We start from the raw sequence: 10236 nt of genomic DNA, 5'->3' as shown, positions 1-10236 counted from the left end.
ACAACGTCGCGAGCTTCCCCCCCCCCCCCGTCCGCGTTTATACAAAAAAAGGGAAAGGGGTTGTCTCGGGCAGCCTCGTTTATCCTACTGCGCATGCGGAGTGGGGAGGCGCTTAAGCGTGCTTGTGGTGAAGCTAGATTTAAATAGGGGTAGAATCCGGTTGTGAATCGCGGCTTTTGCTCTCTGGATGATCGCGGAAGGGCCGCGCTTGTGTTTCTCCATCAAAGACAGCCCTCTGTAAAGTTAGATTGTTTTTTCAATTGAAGTGCAGGCCTCTCGATTAACAGTGTTCACGTTTTGTAGCACGTTTTAAACTTTACACGACACGTTTGGAGCCGATTTTCATTGATGTAACGAACTGCTTCCTTGCAAGCAAGACGATATCCACTAATGATGGAAGTAGGATGAATTTTCTGCTTCACCAATTCATCTGCATTTTTCAGTAGTTCTGCAGCAATAATTGCCACAGAGGTGGTGCCATCTCCTACTTCTTGATCTTGTAGTTCTGCTAGTTCACACAGAACTTTTGCAGCAGGAGTCCCGTGAGCAAAAATTCTGGTTTGTGAGCTACTGGCATTAAAGTTGTGAGTGAGTGATGGGGCTACTGCACACATTCGTTTGCTCTAGAGCCATACTTCCTGAGCTAAGACAAAAATCTGTCAGCCAGAGGCTAAAAAACTGTGAGCCAGCTCACACTAACTTCGCTTAGAGAAAACACTGGCTGGAGCATGTTTCGGTAACAATTCTCGCCAGAAATGAAGATGCGGGGCATTATTAGAGCTAAAGGAAAATGAATGCTTACAGGAAAGCCCTAGTATGATTTCATTTTAAAGGAAACATGGTAGAGGTTGATTTCTACTTTTAAAAAACAAACAAAAATTTTTAAGGCACAATGCCTGTTTAACAGATTCCAGTCTAGTAGCACCTTAGAAATCAACAAGAGTTTAAAGGTACAAGCTTTCAGCTGCTATTGGACTCGAATCCAACTGTTCTGCTTCAGACAAATACAGCTACCCTCTGAAACTTAATGTCTATTTAAGTTGCCCATGAAAGTTAACCAAAAGGGGAGGTGGGAATGTTGTGGGTGTATTTTTGACAGGGAGACACAACAACCACAGAATCAGTTATGGTTACCAGATGTCCTCTTTTTAGGGGACCTGTCGTCTTTTTTTGTGTCTGTCCCCTTGGGGCTCTTTTTTTAAAAAACTGATGAAAATGACCCCTTTTTTGGGTTGGAAGGTTGGGAATATTCCTAGTTAGTAGCAACTGTCACAGCTTACAATGTAGGGGGCATTTGGAATGAGATTTGCCATAGTGATCACTTGTTTGAGTAGTCAGATGGGAAATATGTCCTCTATTTTGCTTTTCAAAACCTGGTAACCCTAGTTTAGTTTCATATGAAAAGAAATGCCTTAGTATCATTTGCTTATCAAAAATAGACTGAGGAGAGTGTTTTAGAAAACTAATGAAGGTTCGATAAAAAGTTATGAGACTGTACCATTAAAACAAAGTAAGTTGCTTTATTATTAAACCAGGTATCACCAAGTCACTTTTTTCAATAGCATAAATGCATAAATACATAAATAATAAAATACGCAAACATTTATTCCAGCCTATTTTGCTTACAAATACAACAGGTATATTTGTAGACTAAACTGAGGCTTTGTTATGAAAAAGTTACCTCCAAGACAGAATGGGACTGCCTTGCCTCCCTAAATGTTCAAGGAGTTTCAAAAAGTACAATTCAAAAGTGGCAGCGGATATTAACACAGCACAGCCTTTTTAAAAAATGGCAGCATCAAAACAGCTTCCAGTGCCAACAAAATTTACTCCCCTCCTCATGCCTTTTTAAGTAGAAACAGCTGGATAAACATATGGAGCAGAGTTCCATGGGTGGAACGATTCCACCATTGCCAAAATTTTGGACTAGCTGCTGAATTTTACACCCATTGCAGTTTTGGAATATTGGATCCAAAGGTCCTGTCCTGTCCCACTGATGGTGAAACCTTGCTCTGGGGTAAGAACATAAGAGAAGCCATGTTGGATCAGGCCAATGGCCCTTTCAATCCAACACTCTGTGTCACACAGTGGCCAAAACCCAGGAGCCATCAGGAGGTCCACCAGCGGGGCCAGAAGGTAAGGTGGTGTGGTGGGAAGTGCCGTCAAGTCACAGCCAACTTATGGTGACTCCACAGAGTTTTCAAGACAAGAGGAAACAGAGTTGGTTTCCCATTGCCTGCTTCTACCCTGGATTTCCCCAGAGGCCCGACATCCGAGGACTAACAGGGCTGACCCAGTTTTGCTTCTGAGATCAGATTAGCCCAGGCTATCTAGGCCTGGGGTAAGGAGCCTTCCTCTAATGGATTCCACTTGTGAGTCTCCTCCTTGCACCAGAGGACAGCTCCCCTCTTCCCAGAACGGGACCTCTGGATCCAGCCCACATTTCAGAGTGGTTATGGTCAAACAAAGTCATAGACAGATATTTCATCACTGCTGTTCCTTCCCAAGTGAGTGGTTTTGGGCTCACAGCCTGGTTCACCCAAAGTTGTGAACCATTTCAGTCCTGAAGATCTTGTCTTTGTGCACAACATTTCATGGCGACGTCTTCAGGGATCGCTGAATTCTGCATACCTGCGTACCTGGATCTGAGTTTGGACTTGCTGAGATCCTGTCTAAGCTCCATCTCCGGCAGAAACACCAAGGTATTGTTCAAGCAGCTAGAAAACAAACACGACAGTGTGGAGTGTACATTTATTAAATCGATCGAAATTATACAGGGCATTAAAAATGACCTTACTTCGTAATGTACGTTTTCTTTAATGTGCCATATTAATATGTTTTATTATGTCTTATAAATATGTTGTTACTTGCCCTGAGGCCTGCGATAGCAGGGGAGGGCGAATACTTAGGCTTTGTCTCAGCTCTTTTTTCAAACTTCTGCTTGTTCCCACATTTTAGCCATCCAAACCACATTGCTTTGTTTATTGGACGTCCCACTCTGTTGATTGCATTTGACTTACGCTGTGTGACCAGTATCTGTGAGAAAGGCGGACTCTGAATAATGTAAATAAAGAGTCCAAGTTCGTTAAGGCGCTTAGGGCTCTTTAGCTTGGAGAAACGACGACTGAGGGGTGACATGATTGAGGTTTATAAGATTATGCATGGGAAAGAGCAGGTAGAGAAAGAGGTACTTTTCTCCCTTTCTCACAATACAAGAACCCGTGGGCACTCCATGACGTCCACTCACAAGAGGCAAGAGCTAAAACATGCAAGGCTGCAAAAATGTATTCTAGCTGTATAGCACCAGAGTCACATCCATAAGGGGGTGGGTGGGGCAGAGACATGCACTGGCTGATGGATGACTGGTCACTCGACCTATTGGAAGAAACTTTTCTATATATAATTCAGCTCATCACCAAAAGCAGCAGATCCACTGAAGGCCGTTTTTCTCCCCAATCGGACTTCCAAGAAATGCACTAGAATGCCCCAGGTGTCCTGCAGTGTTCACCGCTTAACAGTGAGAACAATTACACAAGGCTTGTGCCTCCGATCATGAATACCACATCTTTTACCACGTTCCGCTCTTAAATGCATGTATTTTGTACCTCAGCATGTTACCAGACTATCAGGAGTGAGAAAGAGCTGTAAGGATCTAACATAACCATTAGGTGGCTATCAAAGTAATCATGTGTGTGTTCCAGTGTACAAACTCACTGGGAGCCAATATGGAGGGAGAACAAGCTCTGACAGAGTTCCTGCCATACCATTACAGGGTGAGGGTGGTGTGGTGTAGTGGTCAGAGGTCAAACTAGCAAACTGGAGGTTCAGACCTTCACTCTCTCGTGGAAGCTCGCTGGGTGACTTTGGGCCAGGCACACACACTCAGCCTAACCTATCTTACAGAGTTGTGAGGATAAAAGCTGAGAAAAGTCACGTAAGCTACCTTGAACTAAAATGTTCTAGTCTGATAGAGGCATTCAACAAGTTACAGATTTTTTGACCTTAAGAGCTCATAAAAACAATCCGAGAGCAAAACTCCACCCTCTGTCTCACTGCTTGCCCAGATTCCTGTGGCCTTTCTGCACCTCCAGTCTTGCTGTTTTGCCTCCTATTTTGCCAATACACATCTTAAAATTAATGCAAGCTGCTGGAAAGGAAGCTCGCTAATTTTTAGAAGCACACAGGTTAACTTCCTGTATCCCCTAACGGGAGAAAGACATTGAGAGCCAGAAGCAAAACTCCGCATTTGAAATATGTTTGCTCAAAATTGCAGGCCCCAAAGGAAACCAAGGCTCCTAGTGGGGAGGGATGTGAGCAGGATTTTCATATCTCCTCAGGCAATGCCAAGGCACACTACCAGTCAGAGTGCTCCTGGAGTAAGGCTGAGGAAATTAAGGCTTGTAACAAGTCACTCTTGCAGAGGACGGCCATGGCACACCTCCTCTAATTCCCACTTACCTTGAAAGCCCCTTGCTAGGGTCACCATAAGGTGGCTGCGACTTGACGGCGAGGAAGAGGAAGAAGAGATTTATACCCCGCCCTTCACTACAAATGCCTTTCCCCTCCCCACAACAGACACCAGGTGAGGTAGGCGGGGCTGAGAAAGCTCTGACAGAAACTGCTCTTTTTCAAGTACAGCTCTGACCACAGTATGGCTTGCCCAAGGTCATCCAGCAGCTGCAAAGTGGAGGAGTGGGGAATCAAACCCGGTACTCCCAGATTAGAGTCCGCACACTTAACCACTACACCAAACTGGCTTTACAGACACACAACTCACTCTGGACTACATATTATACTGTATACATCTACATACAGTTCTGATGTCATGCAAAGCCATGAAGATAGATCCAGGGGGTCAGCCGTGTTGGTCTAAAGCAGTAGACTAAATTTTGAGTCCAGTGGCCCCTTTAAGACCAACAAAAGTTTATTCAAGGTGTGAGCTTTTGTGCACACGCACACTTTTTCCAATGGTGTGTAACCTTACACACCATTCCAATGTATTTGAAAAAGTGTGCGTGTGCACAAAAGCTCATACCTTGAATGCAAAAACCACGGTTTAATTAAATTATTGCTATCATGACTGTCCAAACATTGACCATCCCAGTAACTCTGCATCAAACCAGGATCTGAAACCACGGTTTGAAGCAGGTTCATGAACCACAGTTAATCGGAACAGGCGTTTCACACGTGGTTGCCGATCTCCAGGTGGGACGTGAAGCTCTCTGGCCAGCAGCCATTCCTTCGGATTTTCTTAAAGGCGGTTAACAGCCTTGGTCAGGTCTTGCGAACTGAGGGACCTCGTGGCTTCCTTGACTGAGTCCATCCATCTCACGCTGGTCTCCCTCTTTTCCTGCTGCCTTTCGCTTTTCCCAGCATTAGAACAAAGTCTGAGTCCAGCAGCCCCTTTAAGACCAACCAAGCTTTCTTCTGGGTATAAGCTTTCATGAGCATGCACACGTCTTCAGATACACTGAAACTGAGTCACCAACCATCACGTATACATAGCGGATGACTGGTTACTGACTTTGTTTCACTGTATCTGAAGACGTGTGCCATGCACCCAAAAACTCATACCTTAAATAAAACTTTGTTGGTCTTAAAGGTGCCACGGGACTCAAACTTCGTTCTAGTGTTACTCCTTAGAACTGAAGGCCAATTCTGTTATTCTATTGCTTCAGACCTGAATCTGTTTTCCTATCTTTATTGTCTTTTCATCATGTTGCCCAAGAATGATAGCCTCAGTTTTGGCATTTTAGCTTCTAGGGAGCGTTCAGGCTTGGTTTGATCTAGAAGCCACTGGTTTCGGGTTTGGGGAACGTTTTTTGGCGGTCCACAGGATCCATAAAACTCTCCTCCAGCACCACATTTCAAAGGAATCTACTTTCTTCTGAAGCAAGTTCTGAGTCCAGTGGCACCTTTGAGACCAAAAAAACTTTATTCTGGGCAGTGTTCCCTCTAAGCTGAGTTAGTGTGAGCTAGCTCACAGTTTTGTAGTCTCCACCTCACACATTTTTGTCTTGGCTCAGGAAGGATGGGGCTCCAGAGCAACTAATTTCTGCAGTAGCCCAATCGCTCACTCACAACTTTAATGGCAGTAGCTCACAAAGTAGAATTTTTGCTCACAAGACTCCACAGCTTAGAGGTACTATTGATTCTGGGTCTAAGCTTTCACATGTTGCCCAAGTATGATAGCCTCCGTTTTGGCATTTTAGCTTCTAAGGAGCATTCAGGCTTGATTTTTTTTTTTTTCCATAATCTTTTTATTGGTTTTGTAAAAGAGTAACCTAAGACAGAACTTAATACTTCTACAATTCTACACATAGCATCATGAAATTCTTACTTACAATTTAATGACATTCCGACACCCTACAGCACCATCGGGATACCGTACGTTTGACAATTCTTAAATTTATCCGCTTTCCCCTATAAATACAACCACTTATGATAGATCTGCTTAGCCGGGAGTAAATCATTTGTTATCATATAGTCTAGCACGGGAGCCCAAACTCTAACAAATTTGGTATAGGTTGGTGTGTTACAGTTATTAGCTCTCTTCAGGGAGTCTGTTATTTTTGCCATTATAAACTGGTCCCAAACTTTCTCTCGCCAAACTGCAATAGTGGGTTGAGAGGGGGATTTCCAAGCCGCAGCAATTGTCAACCTGGCTGCGGCAAGTAACGTTGCAATGAGGTCTCTGCTGCCTCCTGTCATCGCAGCATCCCATATATTTAGCAGCACCACTTCCGGGGTACATGGTAATGCTTGCCTAGTAATCTCATTTATCTGTGACACCACGGCTCTCCAAAAATTCTGAATTCCTTGACAGCCCCACCAGCAATGGAGGTAAGTCCCTATCTGTCCGCACCGTTTCCAACAAGTGTTGCTTATTGACGGCTTAATTTTATGCAACTGTAGTGGAGTTAAGTACCAGCGAGATGTTATTTTGAAGAACTGAAGACGAACGTTGTACACAGAGGATTTATTCGCTGGAGAGGCCCAGATGTCCGCCCAATCTGAATCTTGAAGGGTTAGGTTAAGATCTTCTTCCCATCTGTTTTGGTAAGCTAATTTATTTGCACTATCTTCTTTTATCAAAATTTTATATATTCTGGAAAGCACCCCCTTTGGCGAGCTTGCAGACCTCAAAATTACCTTTTCCAAATCTGTCACTCCCCTTTGAAAAAGTCCTGACTCCGCGAGTTGCTCAATTAAGTCTCTTAATTGTAGGTATTGGTACCAAGGGGTCTGGCCATTCATCTTCTGATCAAAAAATATTTTATCTTGCATCTTGTCTTTCATCACCAGGTCACAGAGTCGCCCTAAACCCGCCAACCTCCATTGCTCAAAAGCAGCAGGAACCATACCCTGCGGAAACCAGTGTTGTTGTGTGTATGTCGATAGCACTGAAATATCCGGGGAAAGGAGTCTTTTTCTTTGATCCCAAATCTTAAGCGAGTTTGCGAGGAGAGCATTGTGATTTATAGCTTTTGGTCTGCACGCCCGCGATGTCCAGAAAATCTCTTGTAAACTGTATGGCTTAGAATATTCAGACTCTATCAGCATCCACGGATTGTTATGATCTATGTGTAACATTTTAGCTATATGAGACAAGATAGACGCCTGGTAGTAAGAAGAAAGGAGTGGAAAATCCAATCCCCCCCGGCATGCTGGTCTGTGTAACACATTCCGATTCAGTCTTGATTTCCTACCACTCCAAAGGAATCGCGTCAGAAAGCTTTGCCAAGTATTAAAGTCCTTCCTTGTTATGAATAAAGGGAGCGCCCTAAAAAGGAATAGGAATTTCGGAAGAATGAAGCTTTTCACTATATGAAGCCTGTCCGCTAACGATGGACTCAAAGATTCCCATTTATTCAGTTCAGTCTTAATGTTTGCAACTAAGGGTTGATAATTCTTTTTAAACAGGTGTTTTGGATCCAGAGGTAAATGCACTCCCAGATGTCTCCAACTATCTGTGACCCATTTATATGGAAATACCAACTGCAATCGCGCCATCGACGTCTGGTCTAACTGTATAGGATACAATTCCGATTTTGAAAAGTTGACTTGCAGTCCCGAGATATTCCCAAAAGAAGACAGCATCTGTTGTATGACGTTCAAGGATTGCTCAGTATCAGAAATATAGAGTGTCATGTCATCCGCATAAAGATTTATTTTATGTATTGTCCCATTTATTTCTATTCCCTTAAACCGCGTGTTGCTTCTAAGCTCTTCAGCTAATGGTTCCATTGCCATAGCGAATATCAGGGGGGATAACGGGCACCCTTGTCTCGTTCCTCTCGTCAGATGGAAGAAATAGGAATCTCTGCCATTAACCCTCACTTTAGCTTTATTTTCCGTGTATAGAGCTTGTAGCACTCTTAAAAATTTCTCCCCAAACTCCATCTTCTTAAACAAATCCCTCATGTAAGTTGTTTCTAGAGAATCAAAGGCTTTCTCGAAGTCTATTGCTAAAATAGTCGAGTCCCCCTTTCTATTTTTCTCATGTAAGATTATATCTATCGTTCTTCGAATATTATCCGTCAGTTGTCTATTTGGGATGAAGCCTGTTTGATCTGGTTTAATGTATTCCGTGATGAATTTTTTAAATCTGTTGGCAATGACTGTTGTAAATATCTTATTGTCATGGTTGAGCAAAGATATTGGCCGAAAAGAAGCTGGCAGTGTTGGATCTTTTCCGTCTTTGGGTATTACAATAATTGTAGATTCAGACCAGGAGCACGGCATCCGCCCTGTCCTCATTATTTCGTTGCAGGTGACCACCAGATGCTTAACTAGGACTGTGCGGAAAGCTTTATAAAATTCTGCTGGAAGACCATCCAGTCCTGTGGCCTTGTTATTTTTCATGTTCTTAATAACCTCCATAATTTCTTGAGCTGATATTTCTTCCTCCATCAGATCCCTATGCTCCTCACTAATCTTTGGTAGTGAGTTCAGGGAATTAAGGTACTCCTTAGTAGCCTCCCGACTTGGATTTCTTGACTCGTATAGATCTTTATAATAGTCCGCAAAGATGTCCGCTAACTCCTTCCCTGCAAACTTTAATACACCCTGGTTGTTTTTCAATGCGCTTACATTTGAAGCTTTACTTTTATCTTTCACTCTCCAGGCCAAGATGCTAATGTTCTTTGATGATTTTTGCCAGAATCTCTGTTTCATATAAACTAAATTTTTCTGTATCTGTGTAAGTTCTAAATCCTCTAATAACTTCCGTTCTGCTTGTAGCTCCTGATATATTCTATTACTGCCTGTCTTCCTATGTTTCTCTTCTAAAGACTTGATGCGGTTATTTGTTTCATTCACCACTTTCTCCTTCTCCTTACGCAATCTAGACGTTTCAACTATCAGCGTGCCTCTGATCACTGCCTTCATTGCATCCCAGACCAGAGCTGCAGAAATTCCCGGAGTGATATTTTCTGCGAAGAAATTTTTTAAGTCCGTTTCGATTTTATCTCTCACTCGCGTGTTCAATAAAATTCTGCTATCCAATGACCATTTCTTGTCTAAGCCTTTTTCTGTTTTGATGTCTATTCTTCCCTCCAACCAGGAGTGGTCCGTGAGATATTTGCTTCCGATGTCTAAAGAAACAACTGAGTGTAATAATGTTTGTGAGATGAGAATATAATCAATCCTTGTAAAAATCGAATGTCTAGGAGAAAAGTAGGTATAATTTCTTTCCGTTGGATTAAGCGATCTCCAGACATCGCACAGGCGATACTTTGAAAAAAGTTGTTCTAGTCTGCTATTATTTGGCGCATTCCGTGCTTTGTTGATGGTAGACCAAGTTCTGTCCAGCCTAGCATTGGCCGTACAGTTCAAGTCCCCTCCTATTATGAGCTCCCCCTCCTGAAAGTGTGTGAGCTCAGTAAATACCGCCTCTAAAAAAGGTATTTGAGTTTTATTTGGGGCATAAATCGATGCCAGAGTAAAAATCTTTCCCTCCATCAAACCTTTCACAAATATAAACCTCCCCACCGGGTCCTTTATTGTACTTTTAACATCGAAATTTAAGTTCTTGGATAGTAAAATTGCTACACCTCTAGACTTGCTTGAGCCCGGGGCTTGTAATTAAGTGGGATAAACATTACATTTTAAAATAGGTTCACTCACAGAGTGCAGATGAGTTTCTTGAATAAATAATATGTCCGGCCTTGTGCGTTTGATGTGCTGCAAAAACCTCTTCCTCTTGATAACATTGTTCAGACCTCTAATGTTGAC

The sequence above is a fragment of the Gekko japonicus genome, unplaced genomic scaffold (genome assembly GCF_001447785.1).
Source record: "Gekko japonicus isolate JY-2015 unplaced genomic scaffold, Gekko_japonicus_V1.1 scaffold2152, whole genome shotgun sequence".
Taxonomy (NCBI): domain Eukaryota; kingdom Metazoa; phylum Chordata; class Lepidosauria; order Squamata; family Gekkonidae; genus Gekko; species Gekko japonicus.
The sequence above is the reverse complement of the archived record's forward strand: the minus strand, read 5'-3'. Positions refer to the sequence as shown.